Genomic DNA, 15,831 nt, shown 5'->3' on the forward strand with positions numbered 1-15,831 from the left:
ATAATAAAGTAATAATTGTAGTAGACATGAATGTTTCTCTTTCAAAACTGCATAAATCTGACAGAGAAACAAAAAGGGAAACATAGCAATAATGAAACAAAAAAATTAGACTTCAAAGACATGTTTCTGTAGAATGAGCCTATGGGGGAAAATATATATATATAACATTGTCCTTATTGAAATCTTCAAATACGAATATACAGGCAGTTCAGTGCAAGTATCAGTCCCTACACATTTTACTCAATATTCCTAAAGTTTTTTTACCTTTTCCTTCCCCAAAGAAACCTTACAACTAAAAGGAAAAGAAGCTATGTGAAGAGATGGAGTGTGTAAAACGTTAGGGAGAAGAGCTGAATCAGATGGGTCAGTAAGAGAGGCCTAGAGAAGACTGCTCAACAGGAACTAGAAGCAGTTAGACTTTGAGTAATTGTAAAGATCAGTTTTGGTCCTGGAAAGGAAGTGTTACATAGTGGAAAGAGCAGTGATTTTAGAGTCAGAGGACCTGAAATGAAATCCATAGACAAAAGTCCATTGTCCAATACCAAAAATCACTGAGGAGAAGTCAGGAATGGGTTTTAACCTGAATTGAAGAGTTTACAGCTTCACTTAGGAAATTCAATACATCTGTCCATCCATTCCTTACCTTCTTAAAAAAAAACAACCTTATTCTTTCAATTTCAATTTATTGGATTTAATTATTATTATTCTCTTTTGTTTTTATATCACCTTCACTTCCAAATCTATTCTTCTCTGCTACTCTCCACAAAAGAGAGAAAAAATGCAGTTCAGCAAAATGTTTAAAAATGCCTGAATCTGATAGTTGAAGAATTGGAGTCACAGAGAAGTTAAGTGACTTCTCTAGGGTTACTTTGCTGGTAAGTGTAAGAGATAAGATTTCAACCCAAGTTTTTCTGACTCCACACCCATAGTCCCCTACCTTCAAAAAATAGTGAGATGAATTTTAAAATCATTTTCTGAGGGGGCTAAGATTGGTCATTAGAAATACAAAGCGTCCAGTGTCATTCTTTTTTATCCTTTCAACTTACTCTGTTTTAATCATTATATATATACATACATACATATATATATATATATTATCTCAGTTTCTGTTTACTTCACTATACATTAGTCAATGTCTTCATATGCCATGCCGAATTCTTCATATTCAGTTTCTCATGGTACAAGAATAATCTATTACATTCATTTACCACTATTTGTTTAGCCATTTTCTGATTAATGACTTCTGGAGGCCATAAAATATATTCACTTCCCCATGCTGCAATCCCTTATAATGTGTCCTTATAACTTACAATAAGTGCCTTCTCAAAGGCCACCAATGAATTTCTAACTTGATGTTCCCATAGCTTTTTCCCCCCCTTAGTCTTTGTTTTCCTTGACTAGTGTACAACATTAGACAATGTTGATTACCTTCTCTTTTAAAATATGCTCTTTGCCCTTTTAAGGTCTTTGTCTCATTAGGCTTTATAATGTAGTTTTGTGTGTCTGTGTGGGTGTCCAATTCTTAGTCCTTGATCCTTGATCCTCTCTGACACTTCTGAGTTTTTGATATTGTTAAGCACCCTTCCTCTTGGAAGTATTTTCCTCCTTTGTCCTACATGAAATTACTTTCTCCTGGTTTTCCTCCTACCTGCCTGACCACTTCTTTATGAATTTCCTTTGATATAAAAACTCATTTTTAATCGTTGTCAAGATTTGTCAATTCTACCTACAAAATGTCTCTCAGGTCTATTTCCTCTTCTCCTCTCACATAGCAGTGACTGTTCTGAGTTCTCAATGAAACTAATGTAATATCCTCCATATTGGCCTTCCTCTTTCAAGTCTTAACTCTCCCTGTTCCATCCTCTATGAGTTGCCAAATGATCTTTTTAAGTTACAGATGTTGCCATGTCACTCATGCTCAAAATTCCCTATTAACTACAGGATAAAACATAGACTGCTTAGCCTAATATTTAAAGCCCTCTCCTATAGGAAAGTTCTTATTCCTCTTTCTACTCTTCCCTTAGTTTAACATTCCCTTTCCTGACTTTGTTTAGTTTCACAAAGTTTCCCCATGCCTAGAAAGCATTACCTCATTATCTCTGCCTCTTGGTATGCCTGTCTTATACCAAGATTCAACTCAGATGTCACCTTCTCTGTGGAACCTTCCCTGACTCCTTGGTTATTCTGGTGTTTTCTCCTTCCTCAATTCTCCTTATTTTCTTTCTGTTGAAGCAATGAAAAATTCTTAGAGATTGGCTTCTGGGTAAGAAAATCAATTTATTTTTTAGACTAGCAATAACCAATAAATTAATTGTCAGTGATCTCTTGCTGATTAAAATCAAGGAAGTTTCCTCATGTAGATTTTTAAATACAATTTTGGTAGTTCATTATTCAGCTCCTACATTAGACATATAAAAGCATCTCTAATTGGTGAATAGCCAATGAGGAGGTGGTCCATCACAATTCTCACCTTCCCATTACATGGGTGATGGTTAGAAGAGACATAATTAGTCCTGTGCTACTAATGACATGGGGGAGAAATTGAGTTCTGCCTCGTCAGGACTGTCCTCCTGTAATGTTTCTTAGTAAGAGAGTAAAGGACTTAGTTCTGCTTTTGATAGATTCTTTCATATTAAGCTAGTTTTTATTTTATGAGCAAGAGAAATCTCACAATCTGTCTCTTCCATATGTTTATAATGGGAGATTTTCCAAGGTGGGGCATTCTCTGAATTTCCTGGGAATGAAGGAATGAGGGATGAAAATGAGCTTCAATTCAGGACTCAGGAATAGAAATAATTTAATATAATAAAAATAAATCCTCTCACTATACATGCTCTGGTTCCAGAGTATAAGCTCCTTGACGAAGATATTCTTTCATTTTTAACCTTGTATTACCAGTGCTTAGCATCTATTGAAGAAGCACAGAAGTTAACTAATGTTTTGCTTGTTGTTGTTCTTGGGAAAATGATGGGAGCATATAATAATTTTAAGGCAATGACTATGGGGAATGAACTGATATTTTACAGTTTTGGATTCAACCCTGTTAGCTAATTCTAGTTGCCAGACTTTTCTGCATATTTCTAGGGTGGCAGATTGGCCAAAATGGAACCATTTCTAGAATTGACCATTCATTCCCTCTAGCTTTGGAAACTTGATCTTATTGTGGAAATCAGTTGACTGGGAAGTGACTTGAGATAGCCAGTGGGGCTACCTGATGCCCTTTGATGACACATCTCTTTTAGAAGGCTTCCCTTAATGTTTATTTTCACTCAGTTTTACAATGAGGAATGAAAGAGTGTTAACAATTGGAAGAATTGGGAATAGCATTGAAGAGGAACAAGGGGAATTGACATTTTCTCTGTTATCCTTCAATCATTTGCTTTCTTACCTGTCTCTATCTGTGGAGATAATAGTGGAGGCAGAGAGAGGGAGGAAATGAGAGACAGTGACAGAGATAGACTGAACCAGAAATAAAGTTAGAGATAGAAAAGAGACAGAGACACAGAGAGAGAGAGAGATAGAAGCATAGAGATAAGATACAGAGAAAGACAAAATCGAAGAGAAATAGAGACAGTCACAGAGAAAGACAGAGAAAGACAAAGGCAGAGAGAGACAGAGATAGAGTAAGACGGAGATGGAGAAGCAGAGAGGCTTGTCTTTCCTTGAGGACAGATTCACTATAGATATCTACCTATTTCATTCTTAATTTTGTTCTGTTTTGTTTGTTTGTTTATTTTTAAAAAACCTCTGTTTTTTTGAGCTTGCAGGGATTATGAATAAATGTGATTCAGAAGGCCATGATGACTTTATGTGGGCTTAGCAAGAAGAAAACTCAGGGACAGAATTTTCCTCGTTTGTAAAATGAAGAGATTAGACTAGATGATTTCTAAGTTCTTTTCTATTTCTAAACCCAGGATACTCTAAAGCTTATGCCTGGTACCTTAATTTTAGTGGCAGGTACACATTAGGGCCATGCCATTATGATCTTACATGTGGTGCAGTCAGTGCTCAGGGCTTCTGACAAACCAACATAGCCACATATTAACCACTTGCCACTCAACAAGTCTGTTATTCACTCTGGGTTTTAACAGATTCTCTACCTTTGCCCTTATAGTTTTCAGAATCACCCATTTATTAAGGTAAGTTTTGAATAAAAAAGTGTTCCTCTTTTACATGGAACTTCCCTGGGTCACTTTGAAATGTCCTTTACATGTTTTTGGTGCCAATATCAACTGGGGTTTATCTGGGGTGGAGAGTGTTTTTTGGCTTTCAGACCTAGTTATTGCTTAGAAACTGAGAGGATTTTAACTCCTTCCTCTCTGTCAAGCCACTGTAGAAGCACATTATTTCAGACCAAATTTTTTGTTGTTCTTGGAAAATGTCTATGGATTCCTTTCTCTCCTGCCCCCTAAAAAGATTCCATTTTTCTTCAGAAATCAGATAAGCAGATGTGGATTTTTGGACTACTACTCCATGAAGGAACTTTAACCCTAATTTCCAGTCCATGTTCCTTCCTGATAAGAAGTAAGGACCTAAGGATAGGAAGGAGGAACTGAGAGTTCCAGTCCCAACGTTGTTTTGTTTTTTTAGTCCTGGTACTTCATAGCTTGTCCCTTGGTTTCCCAACTTGTGCCATAAAAAGGATATCTAGCCTATGATAATTGTATAACTTACAATTCCAGGTGCAATTTTTAAAGGGGCTCATGTGCTATACAGCACTCTCAATTCCAAGAATGCCCTCACTATCCCCCTTTTGGAGTCCCTTTCTATTATGCACTCACAAACTTAGGTAGTAACTACATCTTGTGCTGGCTCTTCCTTTTTTACTCCAAGGGCAAATAAATACAAAGAAGAATTTGTGAACAGGACAGAGTGGGAAGGTGGGAGAGAGGAAAGAAGCGAGTGGGGAAATTTAGACTCTGGACTAATTTTCTCCAGAGAGTCTCGAGTTCCAGGGTGATTTATCCTCTTGAGGAGTCTTTGGGTCAAAAAAATTCAAAGACAAAATGATCGAATTTGTGAGAGAAAGTGATCCAATTTGCTGTTGTATATAGGACAGGAACTTTGTACAGAGAATTTTAGAATGGTTTATATAGATTTTCCTCCCCTGCTCCTTAAAGAAGCTTCTTTTTCTGTGGAGGCAATAGGAGTCATGTCCATAAAAGTTTGCTATAATGGGAAATTACATTTTTGCTTCACTCAGATCAATGTATATATAAAGAGGAGGTGATTTGGGTCATGGTCTAGACATGGAGGATGGAAGCCTCATCTCTAGGTCCCAGGTCAATGGATCATTTGGGATGTTTCTGAACATTTACTCACAAACACAAATGCATGAACACATGAATGGAGAGAGACTCCCTGAGTTAAAGCAAGTCTTGAAATTAATTCAGTCTCTGTGGATAGTGACTAGTGTCCCCAGGATCGCTTCTATCTATTTATCTGGTTTTAGGGAGAATGACGAAGCCAGTGACAACAAATACTATAGCTAGGTAGGGATTTCTGGCAAGAACAGGAAAAGATGTCAATAACCCTCTGAAGGTCACTTGGTAATGATACCTTCCATACTCCCTTGCTCTTTGGGACCTGCCAGCAGCTTTGTGTTCTTCAGAAAAAGTCAACAATGGCAGCAAAAGTAATGTATGTGATAAAACCGCAGAGAAAGGAGATATTGCCCTTTTCTTATTTCTTGAATAAAGGAGTTCTTGAACTAAATGGGACCGTGAGAGCAAAGATAATTCAATTTACCTGTTCCCTTGCCCCCCAGGTAGAAATACTACCTGTGTGGGCCAGGATACTCCTGGAACTTGAGAGATGTGAGTTAACTCTCCATTTTCCCACAACACCAGCAGGACTATTGGGAGCTAGGAAGTTGTAGTGCAGACATAGGGGAGTTTGGGTTAACTTTGCCCCAGGATGGATTGGTTGGGGACTCAGCTTTGGGCTCTTTAGGCAAGAAGACTATAAAAGCAGTTTTCAGGACTTTGGCAGGGAGCTCCTGAAACCTCAGGGGACCTCTTACATAAGAGCATGAGGAAATGTTGGTTTTTTTTTGTTTTTTTTTTTTTTTTTTAGTAAAAGGTTTGCTCGTCTGAACCTTTGGGCTCTGAGTAATCCCAGATAAGAAGTCATGATCAAGACAAATTTTCTCTTTTCTTAGTTCCAGCTATGACTATGAATTAATGCTAAAACAAGGAATAGCTTCTTTTGTCACTCTTAATTTCTTAAAATCACAGCTAGTCATCCTTCTGAGTGTCTTCCTTGATGGCCTCCATCCTTTCCACTAACCCATCCCTTTCTACCCTCCTAACATATGATATATTGGCAGAGTGGGGAAAAGTAGATTTTCCCTATAGTTTGCTTTGATATCTCAATTTCCAACACTATGAAACCCGACTGCCTAATCAAAATTGTTCTCTGTCTTATAGCTCACTAATGAAGCCAGGGACCCTTTATTTTAAAATATCATAAGAGAGTAGACATCTTATTTCAGGAAGATAATTTATGAAAAATTTTTTCAAGTACCAAGCATGGATTTTTTTCCTCCCATATCCTCCAGCCCATTGGAACAAAAAAGAAAAAAAGCAAAACAACCAAACCAAACAAACAAACAAAAAATCCAACCAGATTCTTTGTAGCATTTAAACTTCAAATATGTATGTAGCCTAGATATAAAAGATCACATCATAAATCAGTTTGAGAAACAAGGAAGACATTATCTTTGAGATTCATGGAAAGGAGAGGAGTTCATGACCAAACAAGGGATAGACAAGATTGCAAGATACAATGGATAATTTTGATTATATAATTTTTTAAAAAGTACAAATAATATAGTTAAAATTAGAAGGGAAATTAACTGGTTAAAAAACTGTGCAGCAAGTTTCTCTGATAGAAATCTCATTTCTAATTTTTTTTCCATTTCATATGTAAGAAGATGATTAAAATTTATAAGAATGTGAGCCATCCCCCAGATGATAATTGGTCAAAGGATATGAACAGTTCATTTTCAAGGGAAGAAACCCGTTATTTATAGCCATGTGGGAAAATGTTCCAAATCACTAATAGTTAGAGAAATTCAAATTAAGGTAACTCTAATGTTCCACCTCATAGCCACAAGATTGGCAAAACTAACAAAAAAAAGAGAATGACAAATGTTGGAGGGACTATGGGAAAATAGTCATGTGGATGCACTGTGAGAACAATGAATTGGGCTAGCCATTCTGCAAAGCAATTTGGAACCATGCCCCAAACATTATTACATTCTACATGCCCTTTGTCTCAGCTATATCATTACTAGGCCTAGCCCCAAAGAGATTAAAAAACAAGTCAAAAAGGATTCCTATATACCAAAATATTCATAGTAGCTCTTTTCATGGGGCCAAAGAATTAGAAACTGAAGGGGTAGGGATTGTGGAATTGCTGAGGGGAACTGGGGAATGCTTATTTTGTCATCAACAAATAAAGAAAAGAAGAATAAAATAATAGCTCCCATTTATATAGTTTCAACATTTGCAAAACACTTTATATATATATTATCTTATTTGGCTGTCATGCCAACTCTGTAAGGAAAGTACTGTTATTATTCTTATTTTACAATGGAGAGAACTGAGATTGAAAAAGAATAAAATGAATTATGTAGAGTCATACAGACATTAAATTGTCTGAGGAGGGGATCCAAACTTAGGTCTTCTTGACTCAACACCATATATAATATGCCATACTGCCTCTGAAAAGTCAATGGTAGCAGTAGAATGAAGCTGAGATTTGGAAAGGGATAAGTAGTGTTGAGACAATGAATTTAAGCTCAGGTGCCACTGTAAAGTTGAACTGGCTAATTAAAAGATCAAGATTATTAGGAGATGAAAGGGAGGTCAAAACAGGGAGAATTTCCAGATAAAGCACAGTCAGACATGGTTCTGGAATATTGTGATGAAGACAGAAAAGAGTTGTAAGTAACAATGAGGTACTTAGTCAACAATTATTTATTAAGTACCTACTGTAGGCCAGGTATTGTACTAAGTCCCGGGAATACAAAAAGGAAGGAAGGAAGGAAGGAAGGAAAGAAGGGGGGAGATAAAAGAAGGAAAGAGAAAAAGGGAGGGAGGGAGGAAAGAAGAAAACGAAAGGAAGCAAGCAAGCAAGAAATGAAGAAAGGAAGAAAAAAGGGAGAGAAGAAAGAAGAAAAAAGAGAAAGGAAGAAAGGAAGAAGAAAGAAAGGAAGGAAAGAAGGAAGAAAGGAAGGAAGGAGAGAGGGAGGAAGGGAAGAAGAAAAAGAAAGGAAGGAATCAAGGAATGAAGAAAGGGAGGGAGGAAGAAAGAAGGGACAAAAAGAAAGAAAGGTTAAAAAGTAAAAAGGAAAGGAATAAAGAAAGAGAGAAAAATAAAGGAAGGGAAAAAGCAAGGAAGAGAGAAAGAAAGAAGAAGTGTTGCACAATGGATAGAATGCTGTAATTGAATTCAGAGAGACCTGTATTTAAATCCTGCCTCTAACACTTCATTTGTTGTTTGCTCTGATTCAAGTCATTTAATCTCTTTGTGCCTCATGAAATATGTGGTTTGGATCTCTTCTAAGGTTAATAAATCTAAAGTCCCTTGTCTCTGTCTGTCTTAGGCTCTGAGGGCAAGATGACAGCCCTCAGTCCTGGATCTTCTAAAAACACAACCTGACTGCTTTATAAAGCAAACAAAAGGTTTAATAAGATAAATAGACAAGTGAAAGGGATTGGGAAGGAGGGCCAAGGCAAACCCCAAAGCTAAATCCTCTAATTACTCCTCCCACCAGCCAAGGGATCCCCTGGCAACTGTTTTCTGATCTTGAAGCTAGTATCACCCTGACCTCTCTGTGCTGTAACCCCAAATCCCTTATTCTAGCTATCCTGACTATGACCACTCCAAAACAGTCCTTGATAATGGCTAAACAGTTCAGGCGCTGAATCAGCCCAATGACCAGGTGGCAGGGTCACAGGGCCCTCATCGGCACAAGCCAGTCAGGATGTGCTGAGTACAGACAGGAAAATTTCTCTCTTCAGGCTTGACTTCTTATCAGAACAAAATGGTATTTCAAAGTTCAGGACAAGAATGAAGAGGCAGGAACCAGAGTGAAAGCTCTGTCCAGATGCCTGGAAAAGGCTGATCCATTGGCTTGACCTGGCTGGGCAACTCCTCCTCTCCAGACCAACAGTTAGCCTGTCCAGGAAATTGTCCCTCCTAAAGTTCCAATGCTTTCTCTTTCCCATTTCCAATACTCAGTTTCCTTATCTGTAAAATGAGGTTTTGGACTAGATGGTCACTAAGGTCCCTTCCATCTCTAAATCCTACGATGTTTCTGAACTGAGACGTTACCAACCATCTTTGACTTAAAAAAATAGAAATGTGCAGAATTCTACCTCTACAACAGGAAATGGGGCATGAACACAGAAACTCCTGGTTTATAAGAATAGTGGCAATGTGGAAGCTCAGTATTCTGGGCAAGGCCTAACCTAGTCCAGTCTTATAATTCAGATTTTGAGAGTGAAATGACAACAAGATACTTGGAAATCATAAAGTGTACACAAAATAATAATTATTAACCAGGGATTGAGAAAGTTAACTTTAAAGTTAAAAGGATACAAAACCTACCCCTTAATAATTACCTTGTTGGGAACTCAGATAAGCATTCCCTAGGCTCTAGCCCAGGGGTCGGCAACCTTTTTGGCCGTGAGAGCCATAAACGCCACATTTTTTAAAATGTAATTTTGTGAGAGTCGTACAGTGCTCACAGTGCGCTCCTGTAACAGCACCTGAAAAAAATGGACTTTATGGCTCCTGCAGAAAGAGCCATATCTGGCCTTCAAAAGAGCCAGATATGGCTCGAGAGCCATACGTTGCTGATCCCTGCTCTAGGTGCTTTGTAGGGTGTCTGACCCGATCTCTCCCCAGGCTGGGCCACTTTTGTTTCAAAAATCAAAGTTAAATGCCTACCACCTTAAAGACCAAGCTGTTTCACCTGATGCTAGAGGGACTGTTCAGTATATAAAATTTTAGGTGGATGATCCACAGAACAAAAGGGGTGAAGAGTGAGGGGGTAGAGGGAGAAGGAGTTTCAGGGAGACTTTAAGGGTATCAAATACAACTTTCCCACCAGTGGAGCACGAGCAAGGCAGTCCAAGCGGGCTTCATCAGGGAAAGGTGCCCAGTGAGTGTGGCACTCACAGTCCACACAAAACTAGTATGACTCTTACCATGCTCAGAATGAGTTATGTTTGGTCAGAGGGAGGTTAAAGTTATATTGAGGAAAAAGACTGGAAGTATGATAAATAACCATGGAAAGAAAGCAAAATTGCTCTACTTTTTTTCCTTCTCTATACCAAGGAAAATTATCTTTGTAGTGAAAAGAATATTACAAAAATTGTGAAGAGGCAGCTGACAAGTAATTAGATATGAAGAGACTACCCAGTTGCCTTTAATGATCTCAAGTCATGTGGACTTGCTAATTGTGTCCTTAGATTAATGAAGGAACTCTCAAATATAATTTCTGAGCTACTGTCAGTGCTATTTGAAAGACTATAGATTCTTCATCTTTTGTTTTTTTTTCAAATGAATTTTGTTGTTATTTTTTCTAGTTCAGTCAGGAATGGCTATACAAGTTGTGGCATATGATTGTGATGGAATATTGTGCCTTAAGGAATGATGAATAGATTAACTTTAGAAAAACATGAAAAGACCAACATGAAATCATAAAGGGTGAAACAAGCACAACCAATCTAACATTATATAGAGCAACAGAAATATTTGAAGAATTACTTGTGTATGTCCATGTTCAGAGAAAGAACTGATAAGCAGAAATAAGACATAGTTTTATATGTACATTTGTCAAATGATGCTTTCTCTAAAGGGGCAGGAGCAGGAGGGAGTTAACTGGATATCTTAATGTGACAAACAAACAAATAAATTAAAAAAAAAAAAAGAAAGAAAGGCTGGAGAACAGAAGAAATACCACCCAGTATTGGAAGTCAAATGTTGCCTCAATTAAAAAGAAGAAAAAAAGATAATAGTCTAGAACTTAGAACTTATGTGAACTAAGATCCAAATCTAGGTCTCACTGCTTTCGAATTTGTCACTTATTTCAGAAAGTTAAAATGTGAGCTCCTTGAGGGCAGGGGCTGGTTTTTTCCCCTTGCTTCCTTGCTTCCCCAGACTTAATAAATGCTTATTTATGTTACCTTTCTAGTTCTACATTTTCTAATTTGGAGATTGCTCTTCATTGAGACTAAAGAATAAATATTGGACCTGAGTAGTTCTACTTTTAATCATCTGTTCTAGCATTCTTGTCATAGGATTATAGATTCAGAATAGAAGTGATCCTAGAGACCACCATCTCCATCTTCTTTATTTTGCAAATGAGGCAACTGAGGCACAGAACAAGGTTACATGATTTATCCAGGGTCAAATAGATAGTCAGTGTATTAGGTGTGATTTTAACAATTTCAAGTCTAAGGATCAATCCATTATGCCACTGGGCCAGAATTGTTGAGCTTATTCTCTTTTTTCATTTATATTCTTGTTATATACTTATATAAGTTATATATTATAACATATATAATATATTATATAGTATAAGTTATATATACTTAAAACATTTTTTTGCTTCTTTAACATGCTGCAACTTCCTGCTTATTTGGACTTTATCCATACAAGAACTAATCTTATGTGTTTTTACCACTCTTTTTTAATTATCACTGTTCAGATTTCTTATTATGCTGTATTCCATATTGGGTTTGGATAAAGTGTTGGACCTGAAAGCAGGAATCTTCCTGAGTTCAAATCAGGCTTCAAACACTTGACTAGTGATATGGGCAAGTCACTTAACCCTGTTTTCCTCAGTTACTCATCTGGAAAATGAGCTGGCCAAGGACATGGCAAACCACTCCAGTATCTTCACCAAGAAAGCCTCAAATGGAGTTACGAAGAGGCAGACACGACTGAAAAAAAAAACAACTGAAAATGCCTGAGCTTGGAAGCCACTATTGACTCATTTGCAGACATCCCGGGAACACAAACATCCTAGGTGACCTGGTGACTGTCTGTTCCAATGCACAAAACAAACAGAGAAGGCATCAGACAAAAGTCCCAGACCATTTCCGTGGAATTGTTGTGCCGATTCCTGGAACCTATTCAGATAATTCGTTCCTCTATTTTTCTATGTAATTCATTGCTTGTTTATCACTGAGGATTGGCTGGTTTGTCACCTGAACGTTAGTGCTGTTTTCTGTGTTAAGAGAAAGTGAAAAAACCTCTTAGGTGGAGGCAGACAGAGTAGTCAGAGCTCATGCCACCATGCTTTCAAGTGCACAGCCCTCAGGATATTCCTCTGCTCCACACATGACCCTTGTAGAGAGCCAGCAAAAGATCCTGTGCATTAGCTGGGGGAGAGAAGCATTTCCCTGGATCCTAAACGGCCACTGCCCCACAGTGATTGTGGCAGGAGGCCTTTCTCCTCTTTTCAGACCATCTGCTTTAAGTCTCATGGTGGATGTAGAAGATTAACAGTAAAAATAGGAAGCTGACCCTATTCAACTTTGTTCACCAATTCCACAAACATTTATTGTTGGGTCTCACATGTGGTCCACTCTCTCATAAGGGCTGTTCCAACCAGGCTTTATTGGGCTTCTCTGCCATCTTTTTTACCAGCTACCTGATGGCAAGAAGCTATGCTCTGGAGTGGATTTTTTTGAAAAGGAGTTTGAAAAGACTTGGAAAAAGCAACGGTAAAAATGAAAACTTAAGCCTCCATGTTGAAAAAAAATGCTTAAAATTGAATTGACAGGAGCAGCTACCTGGCTCAGTGGATAGAGAGCCTGTGGGAAGGGAAATGGGGAACTTAGGAGGAAAACAATCTTTTTAAAAAAATCAAAATGTTTTGTTTGATTGATTTTGCTTCATTTACCCCACCTCTCCAATAATCCTGCTGTAGATTGAATAATAAAAACTGACTCCTCCTTAGACTCCTGCTGCACATGTCACTTTTTAGCTGATTTGACCTCCCCCCAACATACATACCCAAGTTGCACCCAATAGGACTCTACTTTCCCAAATCATCTTTCCTGTAGGAAGACACTATATCTCATAGGTCTATTCAAATGCTAGAGATGGCTAAGTTGCATATAATTATCAGGTCTGAGAAAGCTATTTAAGCCAAATAGTTATCCTAGGAAGATGGAAGCTACTACCAACACTGTCTTCCTTAGAACTCTAATAATTTCCTTTTCCTTTTATTATGGATACTTACTTTATTTGACCTCTATTATTGTGGACCTGTTGATAATTAAGATTTTCCTTGGACTCCTAAGGAATATAAACTGATAAACCTCTCAATGGTACCTTCCATCATATTCTTTTCTAAGCATTTGGAATAAATTTGACTTTCTACCCTGAAGTTAAACAGGTGTCATGTTTTTCCCACCCATCATGAGGAACCTTTTCTCTAACATGAGAATTTGAACTTAATCATTTTAGATTAGATTGGCTACTTTATGGTGAATGGGTGACACATGTTAATCTTTCTGATTACCTCTTTGATCTATTAGGTGCCCAGGCTTCAAAAACCCCCTGATCTATCCATTGATCTATAACCAGGTTCCCAGGGAACACAGGCATGCCACATAAGATCCCTCCTTCCAGAGGATCATCCACACAGAGCATGAAAAGGAACAAAAGACTATCAAAGGTGAGCTGCGCCATTGCTTTCTAAAGCCTTTCCTGGAAGTTTGCTCCCGCCCAACGTGACAATATTGTCTGGATTTATGTCTGTACACCAGTGTTGCTTGAAGTTCTAACAACACTTTCTCCTTTCTAATTCAGGGATTTATGGAATTACCTGAGCCAGTTTCTTGAGGATGATCCCAGTTGTATTTTTTTGCCCCCATGCCCACTGCTAACAATAGATGATCAGATTCCCTGTCCCAGTCTTTCGTTGGGATGCTTCAATGGACAAGAACAGGATTTGTATGATGTATTTAATATTTTTATTTCTTCATAAAAATCCCTCTTAAGAACCATCTGGCAAACCCAAGAGCCTCATTCCATATTCTGCAAAGACCAGGGCACATTTTAGATCTTGGGTTGTAATGACACACGTTATAGACCCGAGACTGCTCAAATCAAGAAACAGGTATAAATAGGGAAGAATCAAGAGCTCCTGGCCATATAATTCAAGTTCACTATGCCATTCCTATTGAGTAGGACCACTTCTGCAGATTCCTTGATCTTCTGGATGCTTATTTTATATGAATTTTACTAAGCTGGGTTGAAATTCTCCGTCTGATATTTGCTGGTGTTGTGATCTGGAAGAGTCATTTAACGTCTCTCAACCTTAGTTCCATCATCTGTAAAATGAGACTGTGGTATTTGAGTGACAAGTCTCAGCACCTTTCTCATATAGGGATAGACCATGAAGACGAAAGTGTTTTGGGACAATGGAAATAAATTTCCTTGCCTGACTTTGTGTGCAAAGGATGAGACCTGGGAATGGATAACCACTTGTATTCCTGAGTTCCTCCTCACAGAGCCTAACCGAGTTGACTGTGTGTACATGAGTAAAAATGACCCATGCATCATTTTATGAATGTTTGGATAGAGAACAAGGTTCTGAGGGATTTGGAGAAGGAAAGAGGTAGATTTGTATATATGTATTTGTATTGGCCTAATATAATATGTCGACATGCTTAGTTGTGCTATACATCATGGTGGTTGTGCTATCCCTGCATGCTAATGTCTCTCTGAATGGAATTCCTTTTTCTGTATTTTCCTTCTGTGTTTTGTTAGCAATATACAGAAAAGTTAATGATTTTTGTGGCCTTATTTTATATTTCGCTACTTTAAAAAGCTATTAATTGTCTCAATCATTAGTTGAATCTCTAAGGCTTTCTAATGAATAAATCATATCATTTAAAAGTAGCAATGCTTTTGTTCCTTCTTTGCCTGTTTATTTCTTTAATTTCTTTATCTTGTCCAATTACAAAGCTTTATCTTTCTACCAGATTGCATGAAATGTTCCTCATCTAAGTATTTCTATATATGTATGTCTATTTGTTCAGAGTACATGTGATGCTTACACAAGTAAAATCTATATTAGATTGCTTATCATCTCAGGGAGGGGGGACAGGGAAGGAGTGAAGGAAGGAGGATCAGAAGAAGGGAGAGAATTTGGGAATAACTTTTTCAAAACATGAATGTTTTTACATGTATTATGGGAAAAACCAAAAAACTTCAAAGTACACATGAACCATATGCTCAGGATACACATCTGAATTTAGTCTATTGCCTCGTCACATTTAAGAATGTTGTCTCTGGGTGCCTCAGGCACAGGGACAACATCCGGCTAAGGGATGGTGCCAGGAGAAATTTGCAGCAAATTATCAAAGTCCCATTCCAATGGATGGTTTTGGAAAAGAATCAGGACATTAAAAAAAATATGATAGGAAGTTAACCATGTGTCTACTGGGTCATGAGCAGCCTAGAAAAAAGAGAGAGACTACTACATAGTTAGTAGGAGCAAAGTTTTTCCATAGAATTGAGAGGATAAGGGTTCCGGGGAAAGGAAGACTGGTTTATAAAAATTGTAGTCCTTAATGTAAGGATAATACCAATTATTGACACAGAACCTTGGTGAACCCTAATATCACAAACATAGGTCTTGAGAAGGACACACAAAACCACAAAACATTTTTAAAAGAATTGAGAGAGAGACAGAGAGATGAGACAGAGAGAGAGAGAGAGAGAGAGAGAGAGAGAGAGAGAGAGAGAGAGAGAGAAAAAGAGAGAGAGAGAAAGAGAGAGAGAGAAAGAGAGAGA

This window comes from Gracilinanus agilis, chromosome 5 (assembly GCF_016433145.1).
Source record: "Gracilinanus agilis isolate LMUSP501 chromosome 5, AgileGrace, whole genome shotgun sequence".
In the NCBI taxonomy this organism is placed as follows: Eukaryota; Metazoa; Chordata; class Mammalia; order Didelphimorphia; family Didelphidae; genus Gracilinanus; species Gracilinanus agilis.